Below are 20,148 nucleotides of genomic sequence, written 5' to 3'. Positions count from 1 at the left end.
GCTGTCACAGTTACCAGCCCTTTCAAGCTTAACATCCTTATCATTTATCGCCCTCCAGGTTCCCTTGGAGAGTTCATCAATGAGCTTGACGTCTTGATAAGTTCCTTTCCTGAGGATGGCTCACCTCTCACAGTTCTGGGTGACTTTAACCTCCCCACGTCTACCTTTGACTCATTCCTCTCTGCCTCCTTCTTTCCACTCCTCTCCTCTTTTGACCTCACCCTCTCACCTTCCCCCCCTACTCACAAGGCAGGCAATACGCTTGACCTCATCTTTACTAGATGCTGTTCTTCCACTAATCTCATTGCAACTCCCCTCCAAGTCTCCGACCACTACCTTGTATCCTTTTCCCTCTCGCTCTCATCCAACACTTCTCACTCTGCCCCTACTCGGATGGTATTGCGCCGTCCCAACCTTCGCTCTCTCTCTCCCGCTACTCTCTCCTCTTCCATCCTATCATCTCTTCCCTCTACTCAAACCTTCTCCAACCTATCCCCTGATTCTGCCTCCTCAACCCTCCTCTCCTCCCTTTCTGCATCCTTTGATTCTCTATGTCCCCTATCCTCCTCTCGGTCCTCCCCTCCTGCTCCGTGGCTCGACGGCTCATTGCGAGCTCACAGAACAGGGCTCCGGGCAGCCGAACGGAAATGGAGGAAAACTCGCCTCCCTGCGGACCTGGCATCCTTTCACTCCCTCCTCTCTACATTTTCCTCTTCTGTCTCTGCTGCTAAAGCCACTTTCTACCACTCTAAATTCCAAGCATCTGCCTCTAACCCTAGGAAGCTCTTTGCCACCTTCTCCTCCCTCCTGAATCCTCCTACCCCTCCCCCCCCTCCTCCCTCTCTGCGGATGACTTCGTCAACCATTTTGAAAAGAAGGTCGACGACATCCGATTCTTGTTTGCTAAGTCAAACGACACCGCTGGTCCTGCTCACACTGCCCTACCCTGTGCTTTGACCTCTTTCTCCCCTCTCTCCCCAGATGAAATCTCGCGTCTTGTGACGGCCGGCCGCCCAACAACCTGCCCGCTTGACCCTATCCCCTCCTCTCTTCTCCAGACCATTTCCGGAGACCTTCTCCCTTACCTCACCTCGCTCATCAACTCATCCTTGACCGCTGGCTACGTTCCTTCCGTCTTCAAGAGAGCGAGAGTTGCACCCCTTCTGAAAAAACCTACACTCGATCCCTCCGATGTCAACAACTACAGACCAGTATCCCTTCTTTCTTTTCTCTCCAAAACTCTTGAACGTGCCGTCCTTGGCCAGCTCTCCTGCTATCTCTCTCAGAATGACCTTCTTGATCCAAATCAGTCAAGTTTCAAGACTGGTCATTCAACTGAGACTGCTCTTCTCTGTGTCACGGAGGCTCTCCGCACTGCTAAAGCTAACTCTCTCTCCTCTGCTCTCATCCTCCTAGACCTATCTGCTGCCTTTGATACTGTGAACCATCAGATCCTCCTCTCCACCCTCTCCGAGTTGGGCATCTCCGGCGCGACCCACGCTTGGATTGCGTCCTACCTGACAGGTCGCTCCTACCAGGTGGCGTGGCGAGAATCTGTCTCCGCACCACGTGCTCTCACCACTGGTGTCCCCCATGGCTCAGTTCTAGGCCCTCTCCTATTCTCGCTATACACCAAGTCACTTGGCTCTGTCATATCCTCACATGGTCTCTCCTATCATTGCTATGCAGACGACACACAATTAATCTTCTCCTTTCCCCCTTCTGATAACCAGGTGGCGAATCGCATCTCTGCATGTCTGGCAGACATATCAGTGTGGATGACGGATCACCACCTCAAGCTGAACCTCGGCAAGACGGAGCTGCTCTTCCTCCCAGGGAAGGACTGCCCGTTCCATGATCTCGCCATCACGGTTGACAACTCCCTTGTGTCCTCCTCCCAGAGTGCTAAGAACCTTGGCGTGACCCTGGACAACACCCTGTCGTTCTCCACTAACATCAAGGCGGTGACCCGATCCTGTAGGTTCATGCTCTACAACATTCGCAGAGTACGACCCTGGCTCACACAGGAAGCGGCGCAGGTCCTAATCCAGGCACTTGTCATCTCCTGTCTGGATTACTGCAACTCGCTGTTGGCTGGGCTCCCTGCCTGTGCCATTAAACCCCTACAACTCATCCAGAACGCCGCAGCCCGTCTGGTGTTCAACCTTCCCAAGTTCTCTCACGTCACCCCGCTCCTCCGCTCTCTCCACTGGCTTCCAGTTGAAGCTTGCATCCGCTACAAGACCATGGTGCTTGCCTACGGAGCTGTGAGGGGAACGGCACCTCCGTACCTTCAGGCTCTGATCAGGCCCTACACCCAAACAAGGGCACTGCGTTCATACATCTCTGGCCTGCTCGCCTCCCTACCTCTGAGGAAGCACAGTTCCCGCTCAGCCCAGTCAAAACTGTTCGCTGCTCTGGCACCCCAATGGTGGAACAAGCTCCCTCACGACGCCAGGACAGCGGAGTCAATCACCACCTTCCGGAGACACCTGAAACCCCACCTCTTTAAGGAATACCTAGGATAGGATAAAGTAATCCTTCTAACCCCCCCCTTAAAAGATTTAGATGCACTATTGTAAAGTGGTTGTTCCACTGGATATCATAAGGTGAATGCACCAATTTGTAAGTCGCTCTGGATAAGAGCGTCTGCTAAATGACTTAAATGTAAATGTAAATGGAGGGGGAGCTTATATTTTAGATGTCAGCATAATTACCGTAATTTCCGGTCTATTAAGCGCACCTGAATATAAGCCGCACACACTGAATAAAAAAAATATATTATTTTGAACATAAATAAGCCGCACAGGTCTATAAGCCGCAGTTGCCTACTGGTACATTGAAACAAATTAACTTTACACAGGCTTTAACGAAACACGGCTTGTAACAAAAATAAATAGGCTTTAACGAAACACGGCTTGTAACAAAAAAAAATAATTAGCAGTAATCTTTAGTTGTCTTTTTGCACTGAGTCAATTCCTCACGGTGCTGTTTCCAACATCTTATCATCGACTCATTAAGACCAAGCTCCCTGCAGAGGCTCTATTTCCTTTTCCAACAGCCAGATCAATCGCCTTCAACTTGAAAGCTGCATCATATGCATTTCTCCATGTCTTTGCCATGATGAGGGTGACAAAATGACTACCGTAATCAGAATGATGGGAAGTTTGAGAGCGCTCGATTTAATCTAAACAGTAAACAAAAAAGTTGTTTGACCGTAACCCGTTCGGCAATTTCATTGGTCTAATGAAAGCTTCATGCCGCCAAAAAACTGAGCACGTCACAGAATGTGTTTTTTTGGAAGAAAATAAATTGAAAGCGGGAAAAATCCATATATTAGCCGCATCATTGTTTAAGCCGGGAGGTTCAAAGCCTGGGAAAAAAGTTGCGGCTTATAGTCCGGAATTTACGGTACCTGAAATGACATTCTCACAGTCATTCTCCCCCCAAAAAGTGTAGGTCCCTAGCATGCTAAAGGGATAAAGATAAGGAGATGAGCTAGCCTAGCATGCTAAAGGGATAAAGATAAGGAAATGAGCTAGCCTAGCATGCTAAAGGGACTAGTGCAGGTCAGGGCTAAAGACAATTGGACGAGGTAGATTCCTGTTGCCAGGCTACAAGACACCCCCATAGAGTAGAACCGGACTACATTAGATGAGGTAAGTTTGTAACAATCAACAGGTGATGAGTCAGACAGGCCTGAGAGGCAGAGAGACAGGAGAGGCTACCGCTAATCCAAGACGGTGCAGAGCTACTGAACCAAAGACAGACTGCGTCTTTTCCTTTGAGTGTGACGATATAGATTAGAAAATAATGAATCAATGTACTTTAGCTCACATCAAGGGAGGCACTCATGCAGGGACACCTGCACACTTACACAGCAATTAAGGTCCTTGTTTATTTATGAGAGCAAATATTAGATGCTGTTTGGACTATAGAGAGTTTGATGTGTTCAGTTTTGCTCTGTTATATTGGGACTTTATGAATATATTGTTGGTTTTCCCCATAACTAGTGCTAGCTATCTCTTTCTCTCTGCCTCCCACTTCCCTCTCACACCTCATCTCCATCTTCCTCCCTCCATCCTTCCTATCTTCCTCCTTCCTTCCTTCCTTCCTTCCTTCCTTCCTTCCTTCCTTCCTTCCTTCCTTCCTTCCTTCCTTCCTTCCTTCCTTCCTTCCTTCCTTCCTTCCTTCCTTCCTTCCTTCCTTCCTTTTTTCCTTCCTATCTCTACCTCCCTCCCTATCTGCCTCCCTCCCTCCCTCCTTCCTATCTGCCTCTCTCCCTCCTTCCTATCTGCCTCCCTACTTTCCTACCTCCCTCCCTCCCTCCCTCCTTCCTTCCTACCTATCTGCCTCCCTCCCTCCTTCCTTCCTACCTATCTGCCTCCTCCCTCCTTCCTTCGTATCTATCTGCCTCCCTCCCTCCTTCCTTCCTACCAATCTGCCTCCCTCCCTCCTATCTGCCTCCCTCCCTCCCTCCCTCCCTCCCTCCCTCCCTCCCTCCCTCCCTCCCTCCCTCCCTCCCTCCCTCCCTCCCTCCCTCCCTCCCTCCCTCCCTCCTTCCTACCCATCTGCCTCCCTCCCTCCTACCTGCCTCCCTCCCTCCTACCTGCCTCCCTCCCTCCTTCCTGCCTCCTTCCCTCCCTCCTATCTTCCTCCCTCCCTATCTTCCTCCCACTCTCCCTCCCTCCATATCTGCCTCCCTCCCCTCTTCCTACCTGCCTCCCTCCTTCCTACCCATCTGCCTCACTCCCTCCCTCCTTCCTACCCATCTGCCTCCCTCCCTCCCTCCTTCCTACCCATCTGCCTCACTCCCTCCCTCCTTCCTACCCACCTGCCTCACTCCCTCCCTCCTTCCTACCCATCTACTTCCCTCCTTCCTACCCATCTACCTCCTTCCTATCTATCTATCTATCTATCTATCTATCTATCTATCTATCTATCTATCTATCTATCTATCTATCTATCTATCTATCTATCTATCTATCTATCTATCTATCTATCTATCTATCTATCTATCTATCTATCTATCTATCTATCTATCTATCTATCTATCTATCTATCTCCCTCCCTCCCTCCCTCCCTCCCATCTGCCTCCCTCCCTCCCTCCCTCCCTCCCATCTGCCTCCCTCCCTCCTTCCTACCCATCTGCCTCCCTCCCTCCTTCCTATCCATCTGCCTCCCCCCTCCTATCTGCCTCCCTCCCTCCTATCTGCCTCCCTCCCTCCAGCCTCCCTTCTTCCCTCCAGCCTCCCTCCTTCCCTCCAGCATCCCTCCCTCCTATCTTCCTTACCTATCTGCCTCCCTCCTTCCTACCTATCCGCCTCCCTCCCTCCTATCCATCTGCCTCCCTCCCTCCCTCCCTATCTGCCTCCCTCCCTCCCTCCTATCTGCCTCCCTCCCTCCAGCCTCCCTTCTTCCCTCCAGGCTCCGTCCTTCCCTCCAGCATCCCTCCCTCCTATCTTCCTCCCTCCTTCCTTCCTATCTATCTGCCTCCCTCCTTCCTACCTATCTGCCTCCCTCCGTCCTTCCTTCCTACCTATCTGCCTCCCTCCCTCCCTCCTATCTTCCTCCCTCCCTCCTTCCTATCTTCCTCTCTCCCCATCTCCCTCCCTCCCTCCCCCCTCCTCCTCCCCATCTTTCTCTCTCCTTCCTCCCTCCCTCCTTCCTACCTATCTGCCTCCCTCCCTCCTATCTGACTCCATCCCTCCTTCCTGCCTCCCTCCTGCCTCCCTCCTATCTCCCTCCCTCCCCTCCTCCCTCCCTCCCTCCCTCCCTCCCTCCTCCCTCCCTCCTCCCTCCTCCCTCCCTCCCTCCCTCCCTCCCTATCTTCCTCTCTCCCCATCTTCCTTCCTTCTGCCCTCCCTCCCTCCCCATCTTCCTCCCCATCTTCCTCCCTCCCTCCTGCCTTGGCCGTGTGTTTGGGGTCATTGTCATGCTGGAATGCCCATCCACGACCCATTTTTAATGCCCTGGCTGAGGGAAGGAGGTTCTCACCCAAGATTTGACGGTACCTGGCCCCGTCCATCGTCACATTGATGCGGTGAAGTTGTCCTGTCCCCTTAGCAGAAAAACACTCCCAAAGCATAATGTTTCCACCTCCATGTTTGACGGTGGAGATGGTGTTCTTGGGGTCATAGGCAGCATTCCTCCTCCTCCAAACACAGCGAGTTGAGTTAATGCCAAAGAGCTCCATTTTGGTCTCATCTGACCACAACACTTTCACCAGTTGTCCTCTGAGTCATTCAGATGTTCATTGGCAAACTTCAGACGGGCATGTATATGTATTCTTGAGCAGGGGGACCTTGCGGGCGCTGGAGGATTTCAGTCCTTCACGGCGTAGTGTGTTACCAATTGTTTTCTTGGTGACTATGGTCCCAGCTGCCTTGAGATCATTGACAAGATCCCCCCGTGTAGTTCTGGGCTGATTCCTCACCGTTCTCATGATCATTGCAACTCCACGAGGTGAGATCTTGCATGGAGCCCCAGGCCGAGGGAGATTGACAGTTCTTTTGTGTTTCTTCCATCTGCGAATAATCGCACCAAATGTTGTCACCTTCTCACCAAGCTGCTTGGTGATGGTCTTGTAGCCCATTCCAGCCTTGTGTAGGTCTACAATCTTGTCCCTGACATCCTTGGAGAGCTCTTTGGTCTTGGCCATGGTGGAGAGTTAGGAATCTGATTGATTGATTGCCTCTGTGGACAGGTGTCTTTTATACAGGTAACAAGCGGAGATTAGGAGCACTCCCTTTAAGAGTGTGCTCCTAATCTCAGCTCGTTACCTGTATAAAAGACACCTGGGAGCCAGAAATCTTTCTGATTGAGAGGGGGTCAAATACTTATTTCCCTCATTAAAATGCAAATCAATTTATAACATTTTTGACATGCGTTTTTCTCGATTTTGTTGTTATTCTGTCTCTCACTGTTCAAATAAACCTACCATTAAAATTATAGACTGATCATTTCTTTGTCAGTGGGCAAACGTACAAAATCAGCAGGGGATCAAATACTTTTTCCCCTCACTGTATCTTCCTCCCACCCTCCCTCCCTACCTCCTTCCTACCTGCCTCCCTCCCTCCTTCCTTCCTACCTGCCTCCCTCCCTCCTATCTGCCTCCCTCCCTCCCTCCTTCCTGCCTCCCTCCCTCCTTATCTTCCCCCCCTCCCTCCTTATCTTCCCCCCTCCCCCCTCCCTCCTTATCTCCCCCTCCCCCCTTCCCTCCCCATCTTCCTCCCTTCTGTCCTCCCTCCCTCCCTATCTTCCTCCCCATCTTCCTTCCTCCCTCCCTCCCTCCTTCCTACCTCCCTCTCTCCTACCTCCCTCCTTCCTACCTCCCTCCCTCCCTCCCTCCTACCTATCTGCCTCCCTCCCTCCCTCCTTCCCTACCTCCTTCTCTCTCTCCCTCCTTCCTTACTACCTATCTGCCTCCCTCCCTCCTTCCCACCCATCTGCCTCCCTCCCTCCCTCCTTCCTACCTATCTGCCTGCCTCCCTCCTTCCTACCTATCTGCCTGCCTCCCTCCTTCCTACCTATCTGCCTGCCTCCCTCCTTCCTACCTATCTGCCTGCCTCCCTCCTTCCCTCCCTCCCTCCCTCCCTCCCTCCCTCCTTCCTTCCTATCTGCCTCCCTCCTTCCTACCTATCTGCCTCCCTCCCTCCCTATCTTCCTCCCACCCTCCCTCCCTCCCTCCCTCCTTCCTCCCTCCCTCCCTCCCTCCTCCCTCCCTCCCTCCCTCCCTCCCTCCCTCCCTCCCTCCCTCCCTCCCTCCCTCCCTCCCTCCCTCCCTCCCTCCCTCCCTCCCTCCCTCCTTCCTTCCTGCCTCCCTCCTTCCTCCCACCCTCCTTCCTATCTTCCTATCTATCTCCCTCCCCATCTTCCTTCCTTCTGCCCTCCCTCCCTCCCTCCTTCCTTCCTATCTCCCTCCCTCCCTATCTTCCTCCCCATCTTCCTTCCTCCCTCCCTCCCTCCTTCCTACCTCCCTCTCTCCTACCTCCCTCCTTCCTACCTCCCTCCCTCCTACCTATCTGCCTCCCTCCCTCCTTCCCTACCTCCTTCTCTCTCTCCCTCCTTCCTTACTACCTATCTGCCTCCCTCCCTCCTTCCCACCCATCTGCCTCCCTCCCTCCCTCCTTCCTACCTATCTGCCTGCCTCCCTCCTTCCTACCTATCTGCCTGCCTCCCTCCTTCCTACCTATCTGCCTGCCTCCCTCCTTCCCTCCCTCCCTCCCTCCTTCCTTCCTATCTGCCTCCCTCCCTCCTTCCTACCTATCTGCCTCCCTCCCTCCCTCCCTCCCTCCCTCCCTCCCTCCCTCCCTCCCTCCCTCCCTCCCTCCCTCCCTCCCTCCCTCCCTCCCTCCCTCCCTCCCTGCCTGCCTCCCTCCCTCCCTCCTTCCTGCCTCCCTCCTTCCTCCCACCCTCCTTCCTATCTTCCTATCTATCTCCCTCCCCATCTTCCTTCCTTCTGCCCTCCCTCCCTCCCTCCTTCCTTCCTATCTGCCTCCCTCCCTTCCTTCTTATCTGCATCCCTCCCTTCCTTCTTATCTGCATCCCTTCTCCCATCTGCCTCCCTCCCTCCTTCCTCCCTCCCCTCCTGGGTATCTGAGTACATGAAAATAATGAATTAGTTCAGTAAACATGCTTCTAGCTTGCCACTGTGTTTGTGTAACCCTCTCACTGTCCGTGTCAATGGACATTCATTTATGTTTAAAAGAAACACACGTGCGCACACATATGTGCACACACATTCACGCACACGGTCACACTTTTTCACCCCCCTAAGTGCGGCGAATGGAGCACGCCACACATCTTGTGGTGTTTTGGATTAGCCTAAAATTGCTCCTTTGTAGGGGGTTATAAGGACGTGTGTAATGTACTTTTATCCTCTGTGCCCTAATGTGTGTGTGTGTGTGTGTGTGTGTGTGTGTGTGTGTGTGTGTGTGTGTGTGTGTGTGTGTGTGTGTGTGTGTGTGTGTGTGTGTGTGTGTGTGTGTGTGTGTGAGCGAGAGGATTCTGCTGAAATCATTCTGTTCTGAGAATTCTTATTTTACGATGTCATCAAGCTACTTAGGTGGCCTTTAAAACAGTGTGTGCCTGTGTTAAAAGTGTGTGTGTGTGTGTGTGTGTGTGTGTGTGTGTGTGTGTGTGTGTGTGTGTGTGTGTGTGTGTGTGTGTGTGTGTGTGTGTGTGTGTGTGTGTGTGTGTGTTTGCGTGTGAATGTAAAATGTAAATGTAAAATGTGTGTGTGGTGGGATTAAGTAGTGTTCATGACTGGCTGTGAGACAGTCTAACCTCTCTCCACCAATGGGATTCATTTTTCCAGCTAAGGGGAGATGAGTGCTTTAGTGTCAAGTACAGTTTTAGTGTGGAGTGTGCCCTATGTACAAGTGCAGCTAATGGAATTAAACCAATCGGAGCCTCTCTCTATTCTCTCTTTACCTCTGCAGGGACTGGGCTATGCTGGATAAAAAGGGAGAGGGATCACAGACAGACTTCCGCCAGCTTTCCAATGAGACTTTCTCTATGTTAGGGATTCCTTCCTAAAGCGTGTATACACAGCATGTGACTAGAACACTGCTGGACTGACAGGACCAGCCAGGTGGCGTTTGTTTGTGCGTGCGTGCGACCGGATAGAAGGTCTCTTTCAACTGAGGTAAAGCTATTATTGTCAGAGTGACAGAAGTATCAGTCTCTAATGGAGTCAGCTATTATACAGAGATAAACACAAACAGTAATCTCTCGCACACAGTTGTGATGGGCTTCCTGTCTTCAGATCAACACTTCCCGTCATTTCTATAATTTATGGTGTTCTCCCCATTTCTGTCGTGTTTTATCATTCAGAATTTCACTACACAGCAGCTAACTCTCAGTATGGGGGAAAGGGAGAGAGAGAGAGGAAGATGGAGAAAGAGAGGAAGACAGGGAGAGAGAGAGAGAGAGGAAGGGGAGAGAGAGGAAGAGAGAAAGTCACTAAATGAATGCATCCATGCTGAAGTAGGGAAAAGCATACAGGAACGTGACACACAGTGTGATCAGCACTTTCTCCTTCTCATCAGGCAGTTAGAAATGGATGTCATGTCAGCTTTATTTCTGTCAAACCAAGTTGTCTCTATCTCTCTCTTCCCCCTCTCATCCCTTCCTCCTACTGACTCATCAGCTTTATTTCTGTCAAACCAAGTTAGCGGGCGCACGCTCCCCTCTCTGTCAGGACCACTGGTCAAGGATTATAACATGGCAAAAAACTTGCTCTTTTTTCTTCTTCTGTTGCTCCCTCCCTCCCTCCCTCCCCATTCTATGTCCTCGTAAGCTGTATGTATAACTTGAAGGACGGCCTCTCTCACCTTCTTTCTATGCCTGTCTTTCATCCGTCTACCTTATTTAACCCTCTCTTGAATCCCTCCATCCTCCCTCATCAGTGTTTTCGCTATGGTGTCACCAGATGGCTCTGGCCCAAAGCTGACAAGGCACTACTACACTCCTCTCCTCTCCTCACAGATTCAAAACTAAAGAAAGTTAAAACTGGCATGCTAATAACCCAGATGCTAAGCACAGAAACACACACATGTTTTGTTCTTCTATCCTCGTGGGGAACTAAAATTGATTTCCATTCAAAATCCTATTTTCCCTAACCTAAACCTAACTCCAAACCTTACCCTAATTTTAACCCGAATCCTAAACCTAACCCCTAAGCTTAGAATATCCTTTGTCCTCAAGGGGATGTGGGAAATGTCCCCACGAGGGATAATTTTCCTTGTTTAACCATCCTTGTGGGGACATTAGGGGATTTTAGGTCCCCACAAGGATAGAGGAACCAATAAAGCCCCCCACCCCCCCCCACACACACACAACACACACACACACACACACCCTCTTTCTCTCTTCTATCGTCAGTTCCATTACTCAGTGTAGACCGGCGTCTTCAGCCTCTCCACGCCACCCTATTGTCTACATAGAGGAGAGGAAAACAATGGTTCCAAAGTCTAGGGGTGGGGGATCTTTGGCTGTTACACTTTGGCACGGTGTGTGTGTTAACCGGGGATTCCCTGGGAGGAGTGTTCCTGTAAAGTCGTATGTGTGTGTGTGTGTGTGTGTGTGTGTGTGTGTAGGGTTGTCCCAGTTTAGCTCACTCTAATCAATGACTCATGAGTTTCTGGAGTTCAGACAACTTTACAGACCTCCTCCCTTCCCTCCACAAAGGAGACACACACACCCAAGTGTCAAACCAAATCAAACTTTATTTGTCACTTGCGCCGAATACAACACGTGTAGACTTTACTGTGAAATGCTTACTTACAAGCTCTTAACCAACAGTGCAGTTCAAGAAGAGTTAAGAAAATATGTACAAAATACACTAAAGTAAAACAAATAAAAATAATAAAAAGTAACACAATAACATAACAATAACGAGGCTATATACAGGGTGTACCGGTACCAAGTCAGTGTGCGAGGGTACAGGTTAGAGGTTGACCGATTAATCGACATGGCCGATTAATTAGGGCCGATTTCAAGTTTTCATAACAATCGGTAAATCGCCGATTATGGCTGATTACATTGCACTCCACGAGGAGACTGCGTGGCAGGCTGACCACCTGTTACACGAGTGCAGCAAGGAGCCATGGTAAGTTGCTAGCCAGCATTAAACGTATCTTATAAAAAACAATCAAGCTTAACATAATCACTAGCTAACTACACATGGTTGATGATATTACTAGTTTAACTAGCTTGTCCTGCGTTGCATATAATCAATGTGGTGCCTGTTAGTTTATCATCGAATCACAGCCTACTTCGCCAAACGGATGATGATTTAACAAAAGCGCATTCGCAAAAAAAGCACAATCATTGCACCTAACTATAAACATCAATGCCTTTCTTAAAATCAATACACAAGTATATTTTTTTAAACCTGCATATGTTGTTAAAAGAAATTCATGTTAGCAGGCAATATTAACTAGGGAAATTGTGTCACTTCTCTTGCGTTCAGTGCAAGCAGAGTCAGGGTATATGCAGCAGTTTGGGCCGCCTGGCTCTGTCAAGCGTATCTTCGTCTTCTGACGATATTGCGAAATCGTCGTCTGAAAAGGTAGACCAAAACGCAGCAGGCATGCGGTTGTTCATTTTGAACCTTTAATGAAATCAAAACGAACACAAAAACAACAAACAAGAGAACGAACGATCTACTGACAGTCTGCAAGGCACAAGGCTCAACACAGAACAATCTCCCACCCATGACAAACACAAACACACCCTAATATATGGGACTCTCAATCAAAGGCAAATAGACAACACCTGCCTTCAACTGAGAGTCCCAACCCCAATTAACCAAAACATAGAAACAGACACACTAGACTAAACATAGAATACATGAAAACCAAACAGTGCCCAAAAACCCCGGAATACTTAAATCAAATGCCCCTTCAACAAACACACCACCGCGAACCACATAAAACGAATACCCTCTGCCACGTCCTGACCAAACTACAATACCAATTAACCTTATACTGGCCAGGACGTGACAGGCTCGTTGCGAATTGTGTGAAGACCATTTCTTCCTAACAAAGACAGTAATTAATTTGCCAGAATTGTACATAATTATTACATAACATTGAAGGTTGTGCAATGTAACAGCAATATTTAGACTTAGGGATGCCACCCGTTAGATAAAATACGGAACTGTTCCGTATTTCACTGAAAGAATAAACGTTTTGTTTTCGAAATGATAGTTTCCGGATTTGACCATATTAATGACCTAAGGCTCGTGTTTCTGTGTGTTTATTATATTATAATTAAGTCTATGATTTGATATTTGATAGAGCAGTCTGACTGAGCGGTGGTAGGCAGCAGCAGGCTCGTAAGCATTCATTCAAATAGCACTTTCCTGCGTTGGCCAGCAGCTCTTCGCAATTCTTGAAGCACAGCACTGTTTATGACTTCAAGCCTATCAACTCCCGAGATTAGGCTGGCAATACTAATACTAACTGCCAATTCTGTCGAATCAAAAGAATTTGTATTAAACAATCAGATTTCGACAGAAATATGGCTGAGACTCAGGATAAGTTCAAGGAGAGGGGGTACAACAATGATCAGATTAATATTGCCATTGAGAAAATTCAAAACAAAACGAGACATGACCTTTTTCAAGGTCAGTCTCGCAAAAAGACACATTCTTGCGTTCTCACTACCCGCTATTCAAAGTGCTCTGAACAAATTAAAGGAATCGTTCACAAACATTGGCACATTCTGAAATATGATGATAGTCTCGTTAATGTGTTTTCTGATCTTCCCCTGGTCGTATTCTCGCGGGAAGAAATCTCAGAGACCAATTGGTACACTCTGATTTACCACCCCAAGATATTCCTGAACAACGTCTATTTGCGCCCATACTGGATGGAAATTACAAGTGTAATGGCTGTGCTCAATGTAATGGCACTTATAAATGTAGATCCTTCAAACACCCCCAAACAGGGAAATCTATCCCAATTAAAGGTGTTATTACGTGTTCCACTAAGGCAGTTATTTATCTTATAACTTGTCCTTGTGGTAAAAATTATGTGGGTAAAACAAAGCGTGAATTAAAAGTACGTATCTCAGAGCATCGTAGCACCATTAGGTGCAAAAACTTAACTTACCCAGTTGCGGCCCACTTTTTGGAAGCAAACCATCCGATTTCGTCTCTGCGTTATATTGGTATTGAACATGTCACCCTCCCGAGGAGAGGGGGTGACCTTGATAATTTATTGTTGAAACGAGAGGCTGCCTGGATCTTTAATTTAAAGACCCTTGCTCCCTTCGGTCTCAACATAGACTGATCTGAAGCCATTCTTGTGATAATTGTGATTTTGCCATTGTAATTGTTTGTTAGATACGTTTTGGACTACAAATGCTATGATCGTATGCTATCCATTTGTTTGTCTTTTTGTATGTTCTTTGTATGCCATTTTAATTTTTTTTGAGTTAACCAATGATATTAGGCCATACTTGGCCATGATTACAAACACCTGTGTGTCTCTTGACACTATATAAATGACTCATCTCGCAGTGTTTGATGATACCCTGATGAAGACAGCTTCGCTGTCGAAACGTTGGTGATTACATTTTTGCATCTGAGCTCTTAGAGTGTGCGGCTTTCCTTTATTTTCTGGCAATACTATAGCGCCTATAAGAACATCCAAAGGAATATGAAATACAAATGGTAGTGTAACGCCCTGGCCATAGAGAGGGTTTTTTTGTTCTTTATTTTGGTTAGGCCAGGGTGTTACATTGGGTGGGCGTTCTATGTACTTTTTCTAGGGTTTTTGTATTTCTTTGTTTTGAGCCGTGTGTGTCTCCCAATCAGGCACAGCTGAAGTTCGTTGTTGTTGATTGGGAGTCACACATAAGGAGCATGTTTTTCCTTTGGGTTTTGTGGTTAATTGTTTCTGTTAGTGTTTTGCACCTGACAGGACTGTTTGGCTGTCGGTTTTCTTGTTTTGTTTGTATAGTGTTCTTTCTTTATTAAATATTCAATGATGAACACTAACTCCGCTGCACCTTGGTCTACTCTCTCTCACGACAGCCGTTACAGGTAGAGAGAGAAATAGTCCTATAATTCCCATAATAACTACAACCTAAAATTTCTTAACTGGGAATATTGAAGACTCATGTTAAAAGGAACCACCGGCTTTCTTATGTTCTCATGTTCTGAGCAAGGAACTTAAACGTTAGCTTTCTTACATGGCACATATTGCACTTTTACTTTCTTCTCCAACACTGTGTTTTTGCATTATTTAAATCAAATTGAACATGTTTCATTATTTATTAGAGACTAAATTGATTTTATTTATGTATTATATTAAGTAAAAATAAAAGTGTTAATTCGGTATTGTTGTAATTGTCATTATTACAAATATATATATAAAAATTGTCCGATCAATCGATAGGCTTTTTTTGGTCCTCTAATAATGGGTATCGGCGTTGAAAAAAATCATAATTGGTCGACCTCTAGTACAGGTATACCTATAGACCATCACAATAACTTCAGAACCATGGTTTGGAGAGTCTTTCACTCCAGTGGTAGAGTATTTGAGCATGCCTGCGGGTGTTTGCATGTTTGTGTTTTTCTTGGAGAGAAGAGGCCACCCATCGTCCACAGACTCAGCCAAGACTGATGACATCACATACTGAAACTATTTCAGTAAGAAAAGTAGGGCCCTATAATGTTTTGTGCCGGATTCCGTTTTTTCCAAAGTTCCACTTTCTTAGTTTTGTTTTTCCAGGTTTTCCATTTTCCCCATTTTTTTTCTGGTTTTCGCTCTCAAAAAACACACTTTTTTTATATAGAAAAACAACATTTTATGAGGAAGGCACAGTGATGCCGAAACGTTGGTAAATACCCATTAAATTGCTGGGAGTTTATACATGGAGTGTGAGACTTTATTTTGATTGTTTATTTGCCGTTAGTCAGCACCTCCACACAAACTAATTTTTCTGGTGTGCATCAGCTCATGGTTTTTTATCATGTTTTAAGTCCACAACATTGATTAGACCACATCTCGAGACCACTTTTGAGGTCTGGGGAAAATAGAAGAGATTATGGATTTTGGGGTGTAGTTAGGTTTTATTGCAAGTGTGAACCAGCAAGAGACAGTTGTTTGGTTAGCAATGTTCCTGTATCACTCATGTGATTTCAGAGTTGGCTAAAACAAATGGCCACTGGATTGAGGAAAATAATCCTGATGTCATTCTGCCAGGCAGGCTACTTTGTAGTTAACATTTAATTGAGAAGGTTTTTGGGAAAGCCTTTCCATCTCTACCAGAAGATAGTTATCATTAGCATCATCGCTAACGGCTACACAAAGTAGACATACACACAGACAGGGGAATTCCTGTGCTGTTTCAAAAAGTTACAGGAATATATGAATCACTGATGCATTTTGTTCATGTCTTATAATTCATTTGAATTTTCTGTAACACTTTATTTGGATAGTCTGTAGAGCATCTACAGATGGACTATCAGTAACAATTCAACTAACTACCAACAGTAGTAACCCTTACCCAGTGGTGGAAAATTGTCAAACTTCAGTAAAAGTAAAAAGTAAATGCTATACATCAAATTCCTTGCATTAAGCAAACCAGACGCAACAATTGCATTTATTTAGAGACGGACAGGGGCACACTCAGACATAATTTACAAATGCACTATTTATGTTTAGTGAGTCCGCTAGATCAGAAGCAGTAGGGATGACAATTCGTTATATTGCTAGGTATGTGAATTGGACTGTTGCTGTCCTGCCTCAGCATTTGAAATGTAAAAAGTACTTTTGGGTGTCAGGGAAAAAGTACAGTTCATTCGGAAAGTATTCAGACCTCTTGACCTTTTTTTTCAACATTTTGTTACGTTACAGCCTTATTCTAAAATGGATTAAATCGTTTTTTACCCACCTAATCAATCTACACACGATACCCCATAATGACAAAGCAAAAACAGGTTTTTAGAATTTGTATTAAAAATTATTCAACTTTAAAAAAAAAAAATTCAATATCACATTTACATGAGTATTCAGACCATTTACTGAGTACTTTGTTAAAGCACCTTTGGCAGCGATTCCGACATCGAGTCTTCTTGGGTAAATGTTGTCATCAAAGTCTGGCTGGATTTATGGTGCTTTCAAGACAACTGGGAATTCGGAAAAAAACAAGGTCGAATCATGATGAAGTCATCAATCTTCAGGTTGGATGCCCGTTCAAAACGTATTTTCCAGTCAGAGCTCGTTTTGTCCGGAATTCCCACTTGTCTTGAACTCACTGAAGTCCAGTTTCGAGTTAACAGTTGTTTTGAGTGCGGCACAAATTATGCTTCATTGACAGCATGGCCAATGTTGAATGTTAATCGATTTAAAAACTTGGAAAAAAGAGACATTTAATCCTAAATTTGGGACCACACATCCAATCCACTGAATATCAGGCTAGTGATTGCTTTGCAATGCTTGCAGTTAACCACTGTCACTGATTCCTTCCAAACTACTCATTGTTGAATTTGCGATTTCCAACTTGTTGTGTAATGTTTATGTGCAATGGCCGATGAGCACCGATAAGTTATCGATAATTTCTCTTCATATGACATGGAGTAAAAAGGATTTGCCAGTAGATTGTGGATTTAACTCATGATGATGACTGCTAGCTAAGATTTTGAAAGTATGAAATTGACATGATCAGTCCAATCCAAGCTGCTGTAGATCTAACATGATTTGACGTCATTTTATGTGTGGCCAATGACGTTGAGCCTTCTTGAATGGGCACTTCTAATGTAACTCTATGGCAGCACCAAAGGTCTACCCTTAGACTTGGCGGTGACGTACTGTCCCCACGAGTGACAGAACACTGAGTTAATCAAGGCGCAACAAGAGAACATTACCAACCCCTACGCTCCGTATTTTCCGCTGGCTGCCCCACCTCCACAGAAAGCCCTGAGCTAGGCTGAAACACCTGCATTTTCGAGCTGCCTTACTCAAGAAAACAAAAAGAGACCATGTTTGTATACGGCTTTATTAAATCAATGATTCCGATTTATTTATTTTTTTACATTGTTTGCAAACTAATATGTGACACGTATTAATGCCAAAATAACATATACATTTTTTCAATTGTTTTATTTATTTTAGCTAAAAATGTGGAGCATCTGCCCTGAATGATGGGTCGCCACTGCTCCTGCTACACCACGGTCCTACCCTACAGAGTTCTTCTACCCTACACCACGGTGCTACCCTACAGAGTTTTTCTACCCTACACCACGATTGTTCACTTAGTTTGTAAATAAATACACAAGATGAGCATCAACATTCCTGCTGCATTTTGGTCCTCCTTAACCAACGACGTCTGTGACAGAATCTCCCACCACCAAAGGACCAAGCAGCAGAGGAAGAAGCAAAGGGATTTTGAGTTGGACTATGGTGAGAGATGGACTTGGGAGGAGATCTTGGGGGGAGAAGGGTCCTACACTTGGGAGGAGATCCAAGCAGGAAAGGATCGCCTTCCATGGGGACAGGTGGTAAGAGAGAGGGAGGAAAGGCGAAAGGCTGGTATGGACCGGGAACGTTTCCAAGGGACACGACTGGCGCTGAAGCATGAGAGGCACCCCCAATAAAAATTGTTTGGGGGGCACACGTGTAGTTTGGCTAGGCCAAGGAAGAGCCAGAAGCCAGCTACCCGTGGTTATATGGAGGAGCGTATAAGGTGGAGGGCGCCATGTTTCGCTGAAGAGCGCACTATCTCACCCATACGCACGCACAGTCCGGTGCGGGTTATTCCAGCCCCTCGCAGGTGCTGTGCTAGAGCGGGCATCCAGCCTGCTAGGAGGATGCCTGCGCAGCGCATCTGGTCGCCGGTACGCCTCCGAGGACCAGGCTACCCAACTCCCGCTCTACGCACGGCTACCATCAGGCCCCTGCACAGCCCAGTCTGCCCTGTACAAGCACCCCACTCGTACAGGGCTACTAGTTCCATCCAGCCAGGACGGGTTGTGCAGGAGGTAAGATCAAGACCGCCTGTGCGCCTCCATGGCCCTGGGTTTCCAGCTCCTGTCTCTCGTGCGGACCCGGAAGTGCGTCAGCCCAGTCCAACTCGTCCTGTTCCCTCTCCCCACACTAGCCTGGAGGTGCGTGTTCCCAGTCTGGTACGTCCAGTACCAGCACCACGCACCAGGCTTCAAGTGCGTCATCCCAGTCCGACGTTGCTAGAGCTGCCCGTCAGTCAAGAGTCGCCAGAACTGCCCGTCAGTCAAGAGTCGCCAGAACTGCCCGTCAGTCAAGAGTCGCCCGAACTGCCCGTCAGTCAAGAGTCGCCCGAACTGCCCGTCAGTCAAGAGTCGCCCGAACTGCCCGTCAGTCAAGAGTCGCCAGAGCCGCCCGTCAGTGAGGAATCGCCAGAGCCGCCCGTCAGTGAAGAGTCGCCAGAGCCACCCACTAGTCAGGAGCTGCCAGAGTGGCCAAACTGCCCGGAGATGCCAGAGTGGCCAGACTGCCCGGAGATGCCAGAGTGGCCAGACTGCCCGGAGATGCCAGAGTGGCCAGACTGCCCGGCGATGCCAGAGTGGCCAGACTGCCCGGCGATGCCAGACTGCCCGGCGATGCCAGACTGCCCGGCGATGCCAGAGTGGCCAGACTGCCCGGCGATGCCAGACTGGCCCGACTGTCTTCCGGGTCTGCCAGAGTGGCCCGACTGTCTTCCGGTTCTGCCAGACTGGCCCGACTGTCTTCCGGGTCTGCCAGAGTGGCCCGACTGTCTTCCGGGTCTGCCAGAGTGGCCCGACTGTCTTCCGGGTCTGCCAGAGTGGCCCGACTGTCTCCGGGTCTGCCAGAGTTGCCCGACTGTCTTCCGGGTCTGCCAGAGTGGCCCGACTGTCTTCCGGGTCTGCCAGAGTGGCCCGACTGTCTTCCGGGTCTGCCAGAGTGGCCCGACTGTCCTCCGGCCCAGCCCGAGTGGCCCGTCTACCTGGAGCTGCCGGGGTGGGTCGTCTGCCCGGAACTGCCAGAACCAGAGCCACCTCCAGATATAGGTGGGTTGGGGAGGGGGGGTGTAGCACAGTGCCGTCGTTGACGGCAGCCACCCTCCCTTCCCTCCCTTTAGTTAGGGGGATTATTTTTTTTTTTGGGGGGGGTTTGTTATTTTTGAGGTGCTTCCGGGTTAGCACCTGTAGGGGGGGGGGTACTGTCACGTCCTGGCCAGTATAAGGGTTAATTGTTATTGTAGTTTGGTCAGGACGTGGCAGAGGGTATTTGGTTTATGTGGTTCGGGGTGGTGTTTTTTCTAAAAGGGCATTTGATTTAAGTATTCCGGGGTTTTTGGGCACTGTTCCTTGTTTACGTATTTCTATGTTGATCTAGTTATTTGTATGTCTATGTTTGGTTAATTGGGGTGGACTTCCAATTGAAGGCAGCTGTGTGGTGTTGCCTTTGATTGGAAGTCCTATATTAGTTGGGTGTGTTTGTCTCTGTAATTGTGGGAGATTGTTTCTTGTTTTGCTGAGTGTGCCTTTCAAGACTGTTTCGTTGTTCGTAAGTTCGTTTTGTTGTTTTGGTGTTCACTTAGTTTGTAAATAAATACACAAGATGAGCATCAACATTCCTGCTGCGTTTTGGTCCTCCTTAACCGACGACAAACGTGACACGTGTGAATATA

The 20,148-nt window shown here is 47.8% G+C and overlaps 1 protein-coding gene across 1 annotated transcript in view; it reads right to left on the bottom strand.

Moving 5' to 3' along the window:
• pdgfd (platelet derived growth factor d) overlaps window positions 1–20,148 on the bottom strand; it is a 107,978-nt gene that overhangs the window by 73,575 nt on the left and 14,255 nt on the right. The gene's annotated exons all lie outside the window — the stretch shown is intronic.

This window comes from Salmo salar, chromosome ssa09 (assembly GCF_905237065.1).
Source record: "Salmo salar chromosome ssa09, Ssal_v3.1, whole genome shotgun sequence".
NCBI lineage: Eukaryota > Metazoa > Chordata > Actinopteri > Salmoniformes > Salmonidae > Salmo > Salmo salar.
The sequence above is the reverse complement of the archived record's forward strand: the minus strand, read 5'-3'. Positions and strand labels throughout refer to the sequence as shown.